Source organism: Dermacentor andersoni, chromosome 1 (genome assembly GCF_023375885.2).
Source record: "Dermacentor andersoni chromosome 1, qqDerAnde1_hic_scaffold, whole genome shotgun sequence".
In the NCBI taxonomy this organism is placed as follows: Eukaryota; Metazoa; Arthropoda; class Arachnida; order Ixodida; family Ixodidae; genus Dermacentor; species Dermacentor andersoni.
In genome coordinates this window covers 171,208,722-171,227,803 of record NC_092814.1, presented here as the reverse complement: position 1 = coordinate 171,227,803, position 19,082 = coordinate 171,208,722, and positions in this window count along the sequence as shown.

The window sequence follows — 19,082 nt, the reverse complement described above, 5'->3', positions numbered from 1 at the left end:
CGATTCGCTTTTCGTGCCAGTGATGGGTGTGGCCACGGTCCGAGTATCTTTGACTCGGTGAACGGTCTTAAGTCCAGTTGGTGCAAAGTTTCCCGCAGAGAGAGGCGTTGTACATCGTAGCGGGGGCAGGTACGCAATAAGTGCTCGATATATATATATATATATATATTGTAATGGGTGCACTGAACAGTTCCGAGGGCAACGTCTCTTCGTAACCGAGGAGGCAGGTGACGCAGAGCAGGAACAGCTGGTTGCCCGAACGGCTCACACTCGTGCCAAGCACTGGCAATCCGGCTGGCCCACTGGTTGCACAGCAGGCATTCTTGTGCTCTTCTTCTTCATTACAATTACCCCCGGTGCAAAAGCGGAGCCATCCTGGCGACTTACGACGTGGAGACGAGCGGGTCATAGAATTGTTTCAGGCGGCGCACGTGAACAACATCCCGTCCACGGCGGCGCTTGTCGGATGTCGATGTAAGCGGCTCTATGACATAGTTGGCCGGAGAGGTGCGTTCGACGATGCGGTATGGTCCATCATACTGCGAGAGAAGTTTTGTCGAAAGTCCAGGCGTGGTAGAAGGCACGGACAACAAGACAAGGGTGCCGGGAGCGAAGTTTGGATTCGTAGCGTCGCCATCACGATTGGCTTTTTGTCGTTGTTGGTCAGCGGAGGTGAACTTTCGGGCTAATTGACGGCATTCCTCGGCGTATCGGGCGACGGCTGAAACAGGAGCACATTCTGACGCGTCTGGTGTATAAGGTAAAACCGTATAGATGGTATGGGAAGGATCGCGACCGTAGAGAAGAAAGTATGGAGAAAATCCTGTGGTACTTTGTGTAGCCGTATTATAAGCGTACGTGACAAATGGGAGAATGATGTCCCAGTTTGTATGCTCCGATGAAACGTACATGGCGATATCACCAAGGGTGCGATTGAAACGCTCTGTAAGTCCGTTAGTTTGAGGATGGTACGCCGTGGTGGTCCGGTGAACTATGCGGCATTGAGCAAGCATGCAGAGCTTCAGCCACCTGCGACAGAAACACACGGCCTCCATCACTCAGCAGCTCCCGAGGTGGGCCATGACGAAGAATGAAACGATGGAGCAGAAAGGATGCAACGTCACTGGCGGTCGCTGCAGGTAGAGCAGCGGTTTCAGCATAGCGTGTATATATATAAGGTGATCAACTGCGACAATAATCCATCATTTTCCAGCGGGTGTTAGTGGTAGCGGCCCGTACAGGTCAATCCCCACACGGTCGAAGGCACGAGCAGGGCACGGAAGCGGCTGTAACAAACCGTGGGCCGGATGAGGCGGAGATTTGCGGCGTTGGCATTGCGGGCACGAGCGGACAAACTTTTGGACAAAAATAAACATTCCTGGCCAGTAGTAACGTTGCCGCAGGCGCTCATACGTCTTCAAAACGCCTGCGAGTGCACATTGTGGGTCAGTATGGAAAGACACGCACATGTCGGAACGCAAAGTCCTAGGGATAACCAGGAGCCACTCGCGACCATCGGGCTGGTAGTTGCGTCGATACAAGAGGTTATCCCGGACAGCAAAATGGACAGCCTGGCGACGCAGGGAGCGGGAGATGGGAGATGCAGGCGAGCCAGAAAGGAGATCCAAAAGAGAGGCGACCCAAGGATCCTTGCGCTGTTCTGATGCGAAGGTGTCGATGTCGACCGAGGATACCGTCTTAATGGTGGAGAGGGAGGCCGTGTCGGCTGGCAGCGGAGAGCGGGACAGAGCGTCAGCGTCAGTGTGCTTGCGACCTGAGCGGTATATGACGTGTATGTCGTATTCTTGAATGCGCAGAGCCCAGCGGGCAAGGCGTCCAGACGGGTCTTTTAAAGAGGATAACCAACAAAGGGCGTGATGGTCAGTAACCACATTGAAAGGCCTGCCGTATAAATAGGGGCGAAACTTCCCGAGTACCCAAACGATGGCCAGGCATTCTTTTTCTGTGACGCTGTAATTGCGTTCCGCTTTGGTCAGCGCACGACTGGCGTAAGCAACGACGTACTCGGAGTAGCCAGACTTGCGCTGCGCAAGGACAGCGCCAAGGACAATACCACTGGCATCGGTATGCACATCAGTTGGGGCGGTGGGGTCGTAGTGTCGCAGTATAGGCGGAGACGTCAGGAGACGGCATAAGGTCACGAACGCGGTGTCGCATGCAGGAGACCAGGAGGATAGGTCGTTGGCGCCACTTAAGAGTTGTGTCAGAGGTGATATTATCGAGGCAAAATTGCGAACAAAGCGCCTGAAGTAAGAACAGAGACCGATGAAGGCGCGGAGTTCTTTGAGTGTCTTAGGTTTCGGAAATTCTGCCACGGCGCGAAGTTTTGATGGGTCGGGGCAAATGCCGTCTTGTGATACGACGTGACCTAGAATCATGAGCTTGCGCGCGGCGAACTGGCACTTTTTCAGGTTCAGTTGCAGGCCTGCGTTGGTCAAGGACGTCAACACTTGCCTAAGGCGAGGAAGATGCGTGCTGAAATCAGGGGCGAACACAACGATGTCGTCGAGATAGCACAAACACGTGCTCCATTTTAGACCGCGCAAGATATTGTCCATCATTCGTTCAAAGGTAGCAGGCGCATTGCATAGGCCAAATGGCATCACATTAAATTCGTATAAACCATCTGGCGTAATGAGTGCAGCTTTAGGGCGATTAACTGCTGACATGGGGACCTGCCAGTAGCCCGAGCGTAAATCCAACGAAGAGAAGAATTTAGCGCCTTGCAAGCTGTCCAGAGCGTCGTCAATGCGCGGTAGAGGGTAGACGTCTTTGCGCGTTATCTTATTGAGACGGCGATAATCGACGCAGAACCGAATGGAACGATCTTTTTTTGTGACGAGAACCACCGGTGATGCCCACGGGCTATTGGAAGGTCGAATGACGCCGCGCTGGAGCATGTCGTCCACGTGCTCACTGATCACCTGACGCTCCTTGGCGGATACGCGGTACGGGCGCTGCCGCAATGGTGCGTTGGAGCCAGTGTCGATGTGGTGGCTGACTGTTGACGAGCGACCCAGAGTAGGCTGAGCGACATCAAAAGAAGAGCGGAACTGGGCAAGCAGGTGAAGAAGCTGGGAGCGCTGCTCGGAAGTAAGGTCATCGGCAATGAAAGGTGTGAATAAGTCAGGTGATGGCGGAGCAGAAGTGGAAAGTGCACAGAAGTCAGTGAGCTCTGCATACGAAGCATCCGGCACGTCGGTTATAAACATGTCATCAAGAGGCTGAACATGGCCAAGTACTTCGCCGTGAAGAGCCATCAGGGCTGTAGGAAGCGTATTGCAGAAAACGATGGCGCTGAAACCGGCTGAAATGTCAAGCGCGGCGAAAGGCAGGGGAACGTCTTTGCGGGTCATGAAGAGTTCTGAAGGAGTGAAGAGGACAGCGCCTTCAGAGACAGCGCCACAGAAGACGGGAACAACGGCAGACGAGTACAGCAGTATGGCGATGTCTTCTCGAAGAACTAGCTTAGCGGGAAGAGAAGTGGCGCCGACGAGGGGCACGTCACACAGAGGCGATAATTCGACTTCGGCACGTGCACAATTGATGACGGCGTTATTTCGCGTAAGAAAGTCCCACCCAAGTATCACGTCGTCAGAACAGGACTGCAGAACCACAAACTCCACAATATAGAGAACGCCCTGAATAACAACTCTAGCTGTGCATGCTGCTGAAGGCTGAACTGGCTGGGCGCTTGCTGTGCGAAGAGAAAACCCAGAAAGTGGCGTCGTAACTTTTCGTAAAGCGCGAGAGAGGCGTTCGTTTAGGACAGACACGGCTGCTCCAGTATCAATTAGCGCAACGGTAGGGACGCCGTCAACAGTAAGATCGACAACGTTCGAAGGCGACAATGGAGGACTTGTACAGATCAATGGCGACGCAGTTCTTGCCTCCTGATCTGCGGCGCTTAGTTTTCCTCTTGCGTGGGTGAAGGGCGCCGACGCATGGGGGACAACGAGCGGCGACGCGGGGAAGGTGAACGACGTGTAAGGACCGGGCGCTCGGCTGGTGGCCTGTTCGACTGCCGACTAAAATAAGTGTCGTGGAAAGGCTGCACGTTGGCGTAGGGAGGCGACTGCACAAACTCATCAGAGTGCAGCATGCGGCGGTGGCAGAGTCGTGCAACATGGCCGGTAATACCGCAGGCATAACATATGGGCCTGTTGTCTTGCGTGCGCAAAGGATTAGTAAAGGCAGGAGCAGGTCGATGAACGGGACTATGAACGTGTGGTGGCGGCCGAGGATGTAGCGCAACGAGTGGTTGACGAGGGGGCTGGACAGTATTTAAACGAGATAGCAGCTGCAGGGCGTCGATTATTTGCCGCAGCATGCCCTTGATGATAGGCCGACGGAGATGTGTCGGCGCACTGTCGTTGCTCGAGTTGACGTTCCCAAGTCCGCGGAAGGCTGATATTGCCGTATATATAACTCCCTCCCTCACTTACAGGTGAGTGATGTGAGAGGCGACTGTTCGCATTGCTTGTATTAAATGTTCCAGCAGTTCAGAATCCATACATTCCGTCCCTGGCTGTGTAATGGTGGGATTCGTGAGCCCCCGACTCGGGAAGCGCCGGAAATGCGATACCCAGGGCGCCTCCTCACACGCACCTCCGAGTCTCGTCCAGAGACGATGCGCCGCGTACAAAACGGGCGAGGCGCAAGGAACGTTGCTGCCGGTCCCCATCTGAGGCCGTGCCTCGGGCGTTTTCTATTAATCCCGGCGGCCGAGCCCCTTTTCCCTCGTCGTGCCGCGAAGCCCCGCGGCGGTAGGAGGACACACAGCTGCGTGCCGACGACGACGACGACAACAGCGGCGGACAGAGCGATGGAGATCAGCGCCGGTTTTCGTGGAGTTTCGTAAATGAACTTGATAAATGGACTGGCGCTGTCTCTATTCAAACCTCGACTCGGAGGGTAAGGCTGCGTAGAAATACGCCACGTGCGCCGGACACCATGATCGATCAAGTCTCGTTTAGTGTTGCCTTCTTTTGGCGCCGCTACTCTCTCGCTGTTCCATTACTGCATTGTTTTCTTTTGTTTACGCCCAGCCACCATCTTGCCGAGATTTCATATTTCATACCAGAGTACAGTACATATCCCACTTTCGGGCTGTTGTTCTTAAATCCCGAGCTGTCATTAAATGTGTATATTTATATATCTCCCGCCCCTCCCTCCATTCCGCCCACGCTCTACAGGCGGCGCGCGCTTTGTGCCCTGGTTCCTTCTTCCTTAATGCGTTTCTTTTACGCCTGTCTGCCAGTTTGTTTCCGCGCTTTTGTTTGTCCCAAGAGCATCGTGCGAGATGGAACGAGCCGCCCGGGATTATAAATGAACCGCCCAACTCCCAGCGACGTTTTCATTTCGCCCGTAGAGTTTCGAATGTCGCGCAGCATGGTCGTTAGCTGTGCGCGTATCGTGGTCCAATAAGGCCTCACGAACCCAACAATGATTCCAGCTTGATCAAGTTCGCTCACTCCGATCTTGTGGCCACGCCCTAGTTTTTCTCCATTTCTACTTCTTTTCTATCGCGCTCTTTCTCTCTGCCTACACCGTGTCATTCTATACCAACCGTGCTTTGTAGCGTCGAACTAATTACATACCTGTCTCGCTATAACATATGACAAAGCTGCATCTACTGAGCAGCGGACACCGGCAAGCGTTGCCATTACTTCAATGCCCGAAGGAATGTGCGTGTCCAGAATTAAGTATATTTTGTATAAACTGCCTATAGTAAGTGAAATGGCAAATGGAATGCGGCCCGAAATAGCCAATAAGTGGCATGCAAAAGTTCAGTTTGCAACCTTGACAATCGCCATCAAAGTGCATTTTTTGCAACACGCATCTTTGAATTATATTATTTCTGAAACCTTTAAACTGAAGCGCGAAGAGATCACAGATAATACGTTCTAAATGTTCTTCGTTTACGACTTGATGAGTATAATGTATGTCGACGACCTAGCTGGTACATGACTTGGAAAAACGAACAGCGCTAAAAACGGGGCAAAATAAAACAACGCACTATCGTGTGTCTTCTTGTTTGCAAGCCAAACTTGCTGCAGTCCAGATAACAGTAGAGATCACCGTTGTTTTCCAGCCAGATCTTCTAGTGCATTGTAGGGCCACGGCTACGTACAGAAGAGGGCAGGCACTATTTTGCGAATCGCCTATCGCTCAATCGCGCTTCCCGCGTTGTGGGCCCCCATGCTATATTATTCTAGATTTAAAAATACAGGAACGAAGCTTTGCGCTAGAACTTCGACAGTATCATATCATGCAAGTTTCACTCACTTACGACGACCTGCTCTACGACTTGTTAGAAGAGATGTTTGGAAGTAACTTGCGATCATGGTATTGTAGTCATCAGGCGGCGCATATTAATATACGATCACACTCGGCAGTTAATGAGGCAGACAGACCGAAGCAGGGCTGCTTCCTGTTTAGAAGCCCTTGTGAAAATTACGGCATCCGTAGTTAGTAGTAAAATAAGGGCCAGTAGCTCCGCCAGATTTGAAAGCGTCGTGCCTCCTGACAATCGTTTATTCTGAAAACTGCCCAGACGTTTCGTTAGGATGGGCTCTCCGCAGCAAGCAGCACGTGTTACGACCGGGTAGGTGAGCATCAGCTAGGAGACTGGCCACGGCCTTCTGGTGTTGAGCGAATGGAAGTGACGAGTCGCTCTCCCTATGTCCAAATTATCCGCCAACTTCGTTCCTGATGCCTTTTATGTGCCCTCCCGCCCCCTCCCCTTCCTCGTATCCATCACGCAACTCCCCTTCTTAATATTCTTTTCCGTTATAGTCACTGTAAGAATCTTCAACATTCACCGGGTTGTTGAACGACGCAGCGGTCGCTAATATTCCTATATACCTGTTTCTGCGTGGACTTCGAGGCCGTTCACCTACCTGCCCTCCTACCTGTTTGTTGAGGCAGTTTCTTATCTACCCTGGCCCAGTACCTCCCTTCCCTGATATATTTTGCCGTGCACAAATCTGCGTTCTGTAGGTCTTTCCTTCATGTCCGCTTTTTGCCATGCTTTCATTCTTAAAAGCGTGTACGAACTAGCCTAAGAGCAAAATCTTCTGAAGTTTATGAACATAATAAAAGTCAGAGATAAGGAAAAGAAAAAGAAGAAGAAAAAAAAAAGGGGGGGGGGGGACTTATGCGTTTCCTAGACAAGCAAGTCGCATTATTTTCGGAATGCTTTTCTTCCGCTCAGGGTGGTCGACGAAGATTCACAGAAGTGCCAGAAATGATAAGCTCTTTGACCACACGGAGGCCTGGTAGGGAGCAACAATGCCCCCAAGTTTTATGTACGCGCTCGTCCCATCCTCATTTGTGTGTATAATTTTTAGCGCTGATGCTTTATGGTTAACACGATCTGGAACAAGGTAGAGGCGCGCCATGAGTGTGGCCGCAATGTTCTGTGCATTGGAGAGAGGATCGCTCCCATGCCAATTCCCTCCCCCCCCCCCCCCCCATTCGGATCAGCACCAGCCCTCACCTTCGTTTCACATTCAAACTTCTCCTTTGATCCACGTCGCTCTTTCGGCTCCCACCTCCTGAAACTTTCTGTTCCATGGGAAAGGGGGAAGGGGGGAAGTGTCCGGAAATTTCGGGAGGGGGGTTTCGACCCCCCCCCCCAACCTCTCCCCCCCCCCCCCCCCCTGGCTACGCCGATGGTGTTCCGACATACGAACTGGAGGCCAAATTCAGATATGTTTTCGTTCACAAGTGCTCTTTGCCATTAGCCGGCTTTTTCGCTAACACTACGTCCAGCATCAGGATTGGCAAGGATTTTCTCGTATAATTATTCTATCAAAAGAGCTTTCTGTGAACACGTACGGGCCCGGACGCGTAGGGCATTTCGTAATATGCTTCGTTTAGCTTTCACACATTCAACTTTTCTCCCACTCCAGTTAACTGGCGTGGAATTAAGGTTAACGCCAAGCGAAATATTCGTAAAGATCGTAGCATTCGTTTCCGTAGAGCGCAACTATTTCGCGCTGCCGCCACGCCCCATCCGCGGAACGCTACCCCGCAAAGAGGCACGCACGGCCACTTGTGTGTAGCCCCGCGACGCCAACGTACGCTTATATCATCCCCGCTGTCCAAAGTCCAGCGCGCTCGTTGATCGCCAGACTATATCTCTGTTGTCAAAACACGCAGACATCCGGTGTCCAGACGAACCAAGTGGTCAGGTATCTCGAATCTTCGGGGGCCAAGTTCAATACTAGCTAAGGATTGCCAGCTTGCCTGTCTGAACATGTGGGTTATTGTTTTCAGAACATGTTGGTTGCTTGCTCAGACGTAGAAACTATGTGACGCACGAGAGCAGTCCAGATGAACCTCGCATCGAGCCGCCATCGACATACGCATTGGTGTGAGCTCTGGAAAACGGAACTTAACATTTCTAAATGTAAAGCAATGAGAGTTTCCCGTAACCACGCACCTTTTCCTAACTACTCGTACTCTTTGAACGCAATTCCGCTTAAATTTGTTCAAACTTGGCATCTTGGTGTACACATCACTAACTCTTTTTCATGGGCTAATCACATTATGTAACATCCAAATCCAATCGTATGCTCGGTTACATAAAACGTAATTTTTTCCTTGCACCATCATCATTAAATAAACAGCTATATGTCACTTACGTCCGTCCTGTGCTGAAATACGCTTCATCCGCAAGGGATCCCGGTCAGGTAACACTTATCAACAAGCTCGGAACAGTTAGAAATTGCTCAGCACGCTTCATACTTTCAAACTGTCATCGAACATCCAGTGTAACTACCATGAAAAATAGCCTTAATCTCCCTAACCTTGTAATGCGCAGAAAATTGTCTCGCCTCTGCCTTTTTCAGAAGATCTATTATCACAATCACGTACTTAAATTGCGCTGGATACAGCCTTCTCCTTTCATATCTTCACGCCTTCATCACCGTTGCAAAGCTCATATTCGTCGAGGAAACACGGTAACACATTCCCATTCATTTCTGCCCAAAACTAGCCGCGACTGGAACCACCTGCCAGCCTCAACCGTCAGTATTAGTAACCCAGAAAGATTCCGCGGGGAGCCTAACACGTCCTTTTGATATATTTTCTTTTTGTTTCTACATCATCTTTTTTTTTCTTTGGCGCGTGTATGCGTGCATAGCGCCACAACCTATGTGTCACCATGTCATTTCATGTACCTTATTTCAACGTGCCATTATCTTTCATTCATTTCTTTTTTGCTATTTTTTCTGATTTTGTTTTATGTAATGTGCTCTTTTCAAATTTGTAAATGTTCTTTCTGTGCCACTCCCCTCTACAATGCTGTAAAACCTTGAGGGTACAATAAATAAATAAATAAATAAATAAATAAATAAATAGATAAATTGTTAGTATTCGTTAAAAAGAACCTTGAAAGGATGGAGAAACAAAGCAACAACGACGATTGTGAGCAGTCGAACTGCACACATGGTCCCGGCACTTTCGGTAAGGATTGGTTCGCACGACAAATCGAATAACTGATTTCAGGTACGGATGGCCTATCATGCACGTCACATCACCACCTGCCAGCTGCCGATTCGCCTCTTCAGTGGGCGTGAAGATAATACGGGACATATTTTCGCTTTAGGGTCCTGCCAGCGAACAAGTGCATCTTCGGCAAAAGCAGCTAGAGCCACTTCACGAGCAAGGCCTTTTACAGAAATATCCAGTTACACCTCTTCCTCTTCCAGCTTAATCACCCATATAGCTGTGAGCACCGTGAGCACCTAGGGCGGCCACACTCCTATACATTACATCTACTTTGGCGTCTCTCATGGCGGCGCACTGATCCCTACGTCGTTTAACCTCACACTGATTAGTTTCCTTGATCACCTGCGAAACAGTTAAGTTGTGAATGTACGCGGACCAAATATGCGTTTGGGTGTCCGGCACGACACGCCTACAGCTGCGCGCAAGGCTCCGAAAGGCTGCCACTCAGACTACACTCTACCTCCGCAATGAAGGCCTGGAGATTTCATCGGATAAATGTGCATTTGCGGTATTTACGCGTAGGCTCATGATGCACTACAGTGTATTAATCAATGGGCAGATGATAACATTTTTACGGTCTTACAAATTATTGGGTGTCATAATTGACAGAGATATCTCATGGAGCTCCCATGTATCATACACGAAGAAGCCGTTGAAAGGCATCTATCACCTTCTAAAGTTCTTTGCTGGAAAGAATTGGGGAATGTTCACAAGTGTAATGCTGCAACTATATAGGGTACTTCTCGGATTTTTGCGGTACAGCTTGCCAGCAATGACTAACGTAAATAAAACAAGCCTACGTGCTATACAAAGTGTTCAGGCTCAGGCGCTCCGGATTTGTCTAGGTCTTCCTCGAAGTGTGTCAACAGCGGTGACTATTGCAATCGCCAGAGACCATCTCATCCAGACTCACATCACACTTGAAGCACTAAGAGTGCACGTAGGGCACCTTGCCCGGACTCCTTGCCACCATCTAGCCTCTCTAGCTGTGGAGAGACCACGTGCCTCGCTCTGCCAAACGGTATCCGCACATCGAGAGGCTATACCACCTTGCTTCACACCTGCCGTAAGACCTTCGACACCTCCTCGGTGCCTCATTCAACCAAAAATCAAGCTGACAATACCTGGCGTCCGGAACAAAGCAGATATGTCATCGCCGGCTCTTAAACAGCTTACTTTATTCCTATTATATGAGAAGTACCGGTATTACACCCTCATATAGACCGACGGTACCGTCCTGCAAAAGAGCGCTACCGCAGCTGTCGTCATTCCAGCAAAAGCCACCACTACCAAGTTGAAAACATCTCACTTGACAACGTCGACGGCAGCAGAACTCGCAGCGCTTCAAGTTGCACTACATTTTATTAGTGACGAAGCAACATACAAATGGTCAATTTTCTGCGATTGGAAGACATCACTTTGTTTATTGTCAGCCCTACTGCGCGGCCCAGATGAACAATTAGTATAGAAATATTTTTTCAGTGGCCGCCAAGTCACTGTGGTATTATCGGCAATGAACATGCCGATCAGGCTGCTCGTTGAGCTCATATAGAAGACAACCACCTATCAATCCCGCTCTCTAGGAAGATGCTGCACGGATGCTCCGCCTACTTGCACGCCAATGCACTGCATCAGAGCGGAATTAGCCACATTTTATGCACGCCAGTTTATACATCCTGGATCCAACCCTAAACCTCCGACTTCCAACAAGACTTCCCCGAAGAGGCGCGACCCTTTTCTATAGGATTTGGTTGGGCCTCGCGTTCAACAAAGCCTACGCATTTCGCATGGGGATAGCCGATGCCGCAGCATGTTGCGATTGTGGCGACGCGGAAACAATTCGTCATGTTCACTGCCAGTGCCAACAGTGGAGTGCGCAGAGACAAGCGCTTTGCGTCGTGCTGAACAAGTTGGACGACCAGCCTCAATTGGGAGAAAGAATTTTGAAACGTCGACGCGACTTAACATCGCATCGGAAGGCTGTGCAAGCACGACTGCGCTTCTTGATATCGACCGGGCTGTGTGAACGCCTGCGATTGGAACGCCTTTTCTGTTACCCGTTTTTTAAATTCTTGTTCCTTTCTTTTCTCTCTCTTTGTCGTCTTAACAACCCCTATATCCCCCACCTCAGTGCAGGGTAGCAAACCGGAAACTCGCCTCTGGTTAACCTCCCGTCTTTGCTCTCTCTCTCGTTATCTCTCTCTCTCTCTCTCTCTCTCTCTAATAAGCCAGTGCTTATCTGTTCTGCGCATTACATGGCCCGTCCGAATTCCTCGTAGTTTCAACTAGAATATCAGCTATCCCCGTTTGCTCTCTAATCCACACCGATGTCCTCCTGTCTTAAAAGTTACGCATATCATTCTTCGTTTCATCGCTCGTTGTCTGGTCCTTAATTTGTTCTCAAGTTTCCTTGTTAACCTCGAAGTTGTATGATTGTAGAATTTTTCTTTCAGGGATAGTGGTAAGCTACTGGCCATGACTTAGTAATACCTGCCGTACAATCCGGTTTTATTCTACAGATTTCCTTCGCATGATCCGGGTCCCTTGTGATTGAATGGCCTAGATAAACGCACTCTTGCACAGATTCTAGAGGCTGATTGCCAATCACAATGTTCGTTCTCTTGCCAGGTTGTTGAACATTTCTTTAGTCTTTTGTATATTAATCTTCAAACGCACTGTTAAACTTTGTCAACTATAAGGTCCACAATTATTTATTGTCTCCTTCAGCCATCTCCATCGTTGCTGAACAGGGCAATGTCATTTTCAAATTACAAGTTGCTGAGATTTCTCCGTTGACCCTCATATTAAATCCTTCCCACTCAAACAAGAGCTTGAATACATTTTACAAGCATGCAGTGAATGGCGTTCAAGAAATTGTCTCCTTGCCTGGTGCCTTTTTTGATCGGCATTTTTCCAGAGAATGGAGGACATCAAGACAGGGTGGGTGCTTGTCCTGTCTTTATGTCTTCCCCTCGTTAACCAATCGTCAGCCTCCTGTTCTAGAGCCTCATATATGTTTTCAAGCACTAGCCTGAGTTCGTCTGCTTTCTCCCTGGCTGCTACTAGGTTGGCCTGTTTCTTCTTAGCTAAAACTTTTCCTCTTTCTTCTAACTCAGAACAATCCCGGACCTCACTGATCTGGGATCACTGCTCTTTAACTTACCTAACACTTCTGCATCCCGCACAATACTGGTCAGCAGAGAGCATGAAATTTATTTCATTTCTTGTCTCCACGTTCGGGCATCTTCCAGGTCAACTTGTTCTTATTGCACGTCCGAAAGAAGGTATTAGTTATTCGATCGCCATGAATTACTTTACCAACGTATGTGCTCTAACATTCATTGAGTCGTCATAGTTGCTAATTGTCTGTTCCTTAGCCCGTTTTCATTTTTCCCCTTCGCACTGAGTTCACCCATGACTACAATACACAGAGTTTTAACATTTGCCATTGCTAATTTAACGTTTTCATAGAATTGTTCTACTTCTTCACCATCGTGACTGGACGTTAAAGCGTAGGCTTGTACTACCTTAAATTTATATGTCATATTTAGCGTTATAACGAAGACTGCTACCATTTCTTTATTACTGTAGAATTCAGCGACGTTGCCCGCTAAGCCATTAAGAATTAGAAATATTACTCCGAATTCTCTTTTATCCGGAAGGCCTCTGTACCAAAGAACGAGCCCAGTAGTCAGCACTTTGTGCCTCACAAGCTTCCCTAACCTCAATAAAACCTCACTAAGTACAATGATATCCCAGGTAATGTCTGATAATTCCTTAAAGAGCCCTGCTAAGCTAGCTTCACTCGACGTAGTTCATGCGTTGTACTTTGTCAGGTTAACTATCAGGTTCATAAAGGGTACCCCGCCTCAGAATACAAACGGTTCACCTTTAGGGCGCTCCGCCTCACGTTCCGTTGGCAATATTCCGTGGGCAACCGCACAAATACGGGGGCCGCAAAACGGGTCAAATTTGGAGGCAAGCGGCCCTTACTACTATACGTTGTGATATCACAGCAGGGTTGGGAATTACTTAAAGTTCGTTCATTATTTAGAAGACCCAGGTAGATCACATAAATATCCTCGATCTATTCAAAGGTCTCCCCTAGCGGTACAGTGCACTCATGCACAGCCATTTAAATCGTTTCAGCTTCCCTATACAGTCTCAGTCAGGAATACCGTCTAGTTCTTTGTACCTAACCACATACACGGCCGGACTACACTCTCCGTAGGTAGAGAGCGCGCGAATAGTCCAGTCCGGCCCTGTCCCATACTACTGTTTGGTTATGTCTAACGTGGCACCCATTTTCCACCACAAACTTTTTAGCATCCTTTCACGTTCCCTTCTACAAAGCACAACTTATGATGACTCCCGCTTTCATTCTGATGACAGCTACAGAAGCAGTATTACTGTTCAACAAACACAAAGGAATGTTTTAAATGCGCATGCAGGCCAACGGCGGCGAGTTTCTTTTTTTCTTCAGTTAAACTCATAAGGGGTTTCACTATCACATTCGGTGACTAGCGATTCTTGCAGACCTACTATCCCCCCCCCGCCCCCCCGACAGTATGCGCCATCCATTCTGTCTATCGAGTGAATGCATCTTAAGCACTGCGAATCTTTCTAGATATACCACATGAATATTTTAACCCGACCGCTATCACTATTATCCCCTTTCTTATTCTGATAGGTGTAGCACTGTTGAAAAAGCGATGAGGAACTCATTGACCTTTGAACAGTTATAGCTTCAAGATTGAGCTATCGGTGTCCCATTGGCATTTAGCTGCAAACACGGTGAGCCCGTACGGCTCGTTACCTCACACTTTAATAACTGCTTCAAATGGGTGTTGCGTCACCCTCGCGAGAAACAGCCCCCTCAAAAAAACAAAAACAAAATCTTAGTACTATTTCTTGATGTATTACCCAGTAGGCCAACGTCAGGTTAATCAAGGAAATTGCCGCTACGTAAACACAAGTCAAATATTGATTTTTGTTTTCGTTATTAAGACGGGACTTACTGAATTTGATGTCCCAGAGGCATAAATCTGGACAACGAAAGAAGTCGCGGCGAAGAACCTCAGGTCCTCTTTGATGCGGGACGAAAGAACGATGTGAACAGTAGTTTTGCATTGTGCCCCGATCAGGTTACGCTGCATGTATATCTATTTACGCACTGTTTGTGTCCAAGATACGTTTGCCTATTGCTATTTCCATAAGTCATTGATGCAGGTCAGCACGATGTTGAGAGAAGGAAGCCTTTAGTGACAACATGGATAATATCGCTGAGATCATATATTGCACTGTAGTGAACAAAAATGGTAGGTGACCCTAATCTTTGACTTAGGTGTCTCTCAGTGGCACTCGCACCTCGGTGTTGGTGTTCTTTAGGTTAAGCGAGCACACGTCTTTAGCCCTGGCACGATATGCGGGCGAGGACCGATGGAGGGCGAGAAGGAAGCGCAGCGCGCGCCATCTGGCGGGGCGTAGCCCCCTAGCGAGCGGCGCACGAAGCGCACCTTATGCGCCCTCTCCGGTGCTGATGTCAGAGCATGTAACGAGAGCGCGCGCGCAGCTGTTGCGAGCAAGCGAACGAGCGAGTAGGTGAGTGCCGGGACAGAACAAGCGAGAGGAAGAAGTGACGTCACATCCGCTCCGCTAGGCAGATGATAAGGCCATGCCAGGCAACTGCTTTCTGTTAATTAGCCGGTTAAATATCGTAACACCTTCTTGTGCGTGACGTCATTAGTGACGTCATTACTTCCGCTTTCTACTTCCGGGTTTCCAGGAATTTCGCCAAAGTCGTGCTCAGCTGGCGGGTCTCTAAATTATACAGTTCTGTGCTTTGGTGTGCGGTAATCAGTTATTTCTAATTCATTCTAATTATTTCAGACACTTCATTCAGTAATTCAACTTACAAGTCAACTTATGCTCTGATATCATATCTATATGAAACCATTAATTTTGTACCGTATACTATATTTTTCTTTTTTTTCTGATATATTTTGAATTTCCTCCCGGTCGTCTCAGGAGATGAACCGTAAGTGCTGCGCAAAATAAAAGAGTGTCACTCGATGCTCGTGCCACTAAAAAGACACAAGAAACCTTGGTTTAGGGTCCATACAGCAGTACAAAATGGTGTGTCCCTCTCAAGGCCAGTACATTTCGCATAGTTACGCGAAACTTTATCGAACACATTGTATTGAAGTGAGAAGTGCTCACTTTGGCCAGATCACTCATGAATTTATAATTAGTAGGCGTTCAGGGCGAATAATCGTTTTCGTTGAAGCAGGAGTATGTTTTATAGCGCACAGAAAAACGGACACTTCAAAGGGACCGTCACAAATGGTGTTTGGTCGTTCTCTCAGTAGGAAACAAAAATAACGGGGATGTAGCTCGAAGCGGTGGCTTAGTAAATAAAAAAATGACAAATATATATATATATATATATATATATATATATATATATATATATATATATATATATATACACAATGCGGTATTTTGTACAACTGCTCCCGAGTTTGTCAGTTCTTTCTTTATACACGATCAGTGCCCATTATTAGAAATAGAGAGAAAAAAGTTGTTCCCTTCCTTATACAGTCATAATATACCTCTGCACCCAGTCTTCTTTTTAGGCAATGACCCTCTATTTAATTTTAAATCAGTGCTCAAGTTCTTAGAAGAAACTAATACCATAGAAATCATTTGGCCAGGCTATTTGTAGCACAGCCTCTGCTTAGAGGCTGTAGCTGCAATGAAATCACTTACACAGCACATGCCTCGCAGCCCTTGCACTGAAGGGCTCTGCAGAGGCACTGGTGCTGCTATAAATTAACATGTTTTAGTATCTTATCGTTCTCAACGTACTTTAACAACCATTGGACTCACTTTTCATTGACCTTATTTTAATAGATACATATCTTACGCCATTTACAGCGAATATTTTAGGCCAATATACAGCCATATTCATCGATACTCATTGCCATTCATCACCAAATGTCATGGCGCTCTTTGGCCATTTCTGGCCCTTGCGCCAAGAAACAATATCCATCAATCAATCAATCAATCTTTATACACGATAACTGACGCATGTCCCATACGTCGGCGCATGAAGGCGAAGTGCGCCACGCGATGAAGGTGGCGAGAACGTAACTGCTTTTACATGCCAGTACAATGCCTACTCTTTAATGATGGCTCGGTATAAAGAACAAAAATTATGAATTTATCTCTGTAGTAATTATTTAAATTGTTGACATCGCTTCGAGTGGCAACAAAGTTTTCAGCGGCTCTTGGAAGTTTCGAGCAGCTGTCTGTTGTCATACGTTGCCGGCTTCCAGTCCGGCTGAGTTGCAGAGAACATCGCGAAAGTTAAAGAGCGAGTCTGTCCGGCTTTTCCTAGCTTTTCCACACAACTAAACTATTTCGACGATCAACTTGGCTCCACCGGTTATCCTCTGTGTAACAACAATGACAGAAAGAACAGCAGAAAAGAAAAGCCAAAGTTATCTACTGCCCCCCCCCCCCCCCAAAAAAAAAAATTGCTTCTGCTCCAACACATTCAGTGTGAACAGATCCCTGTCCACTTCGAGTATTTAGAGATGCTAAAAGGTTATTCAAGCCATTTATCGCACTGAAGTACGATATATGAACAAGGCAACTCGTTACGACAGATGGTTAAAAAGTCGGTCATGTATAAAGCACAGCTTTAGCAAGATTTATCACGATCTCAGAAGTAAGCAGGCATGAAAATCACTGGTTACCTGATAACCGGTGACGAACGATGTTTGGCGAAACTTCCCTAGATCGATTCAGTCGATGGTACTGGCCAAAGTATATTTTGTAAGTACTGCTGTCATCGCATTTCTTCATAATATTTATTCAGAACCTAACCACTCAGATCGCACCAACTATTCCTGCCGTATACCATAACAGAAGCGCAGAATACGTCCTCACATAGCCGAACGCTACACACACACCGCCTACTGCGCGCTCATGACAGAACATTTTCTGCTGTTAAGACAAGTACTTCGCTAGGGCCCCTCCCAATAGTTCTTGCTGTGTAGACCTGCTTTGAAAACATTCGTCACAGCCGTGAGAAGAGCGCGACCAGTGGGTCGGTTTCCCTTCCGTCCGATCTTGTTGTTCCTTGGTGGCCACTTCATTGTCGTGCTGACACAAGGGCCATATCCGAGATAACAGACTGGGCACAGCAACAAAACTGTGCCTCAAGCAAAAATGAAATGTCGATTGGTCTAGGAGCAGTATACGACGAGGCGAATGTTTTCTTCCGCGAGGAATCCGCGGCATTGTGTACCTATGAGCGCGCCCGACAGATGGCGCGGCTCTCAAGGCCCCGCTTAGGCCCCGCTAAAGCAAGGGGCTTTAGGTTCTGCTCGCCCGAATCGAGCACGGTGTCCCAAGACACCCCCAGCAGCGCTCTTCTTTCGCTCACTTGGACCCACCAGCTGGCCTGCTTCGCTTCGTAGCACTCCGCTCCAGTAGACGGACATTCTGAAAAGTGAGAGAGCTATTCTGAAGTCACCCCAGGCACTTGCAAGGTCTTTTCAATTCTCCCACTTTCATCACCCCTGCTCTTAGAACGACCGGTGTTTTCGTTTTAAAACTGCTATTCTAAAGCAAACGACTTAAGGAGAACTGAAGCCACACCATCTGCTGGACTTCATTGTGGACGTCGCAAGCAATGCAAACAGCAGCTGCTTAACCGATAAATAACCGTTAAATTATCTAAAACGGCGTCATTCATGGTTTCAGTTGGAAAAGAAAAAAATTGCCGCTGGAACTGTCAGCGGCACCTACCTCGCAGGCAGGCGCGATCACATATGACGAAGAGCACTCAACCGACGAAGAGCCAAGATCTCAAGAATCTTCGTCTGCGGGTTCAGATGAAATTAATTCAAAAATACTCAAATGTACTGAACTGTATTCATCAATGATTCTTTCTTGCATATTTCAACAATCATTACACTGCTCATCACTGCCAAGCGACTGGAAGATGGGGAAGGTGGTTCCTGTTCACAAATCAGGTAACACACATTGTCCCGAAAGCTACCGTCCCATATCACTAACCAGCATTCCCTGCAAGATTCTGGAGCATATAATATATTCCAACCTAACTGATTTTCTTGAGACGTACTTTTTTTTTTCACAACGGTCAGCATGGCTTTAGGAAATCGTTCTCCGGCGAAAAGCAACTAGCTTGCTTTGCTAACGACCTCTTTTCTAACACCGACTTAGGATTTGACACCGATTTCATCTTTATCGATTTTACTAAAGCCTTCGATACCGTGTCCCATAGCCTACTAATCCGTAAACTTAGTTTTCTTAACATTGACTCTACTACTGGACTGGATTAAAAACTTTCTTGCTAATAGAACACAATACGTAATCGCGAACAATTCGTCCTCTGCGCCCCTCGCGGTAACGTCAGGCGTGCCGCAAGGGTCGGCTCTAAGTCCTCTACTTCTTCTAATCTATATTAATGCTCTTGCTTCCTGTGTGAAATTTTCAACTATTAGGCTTTT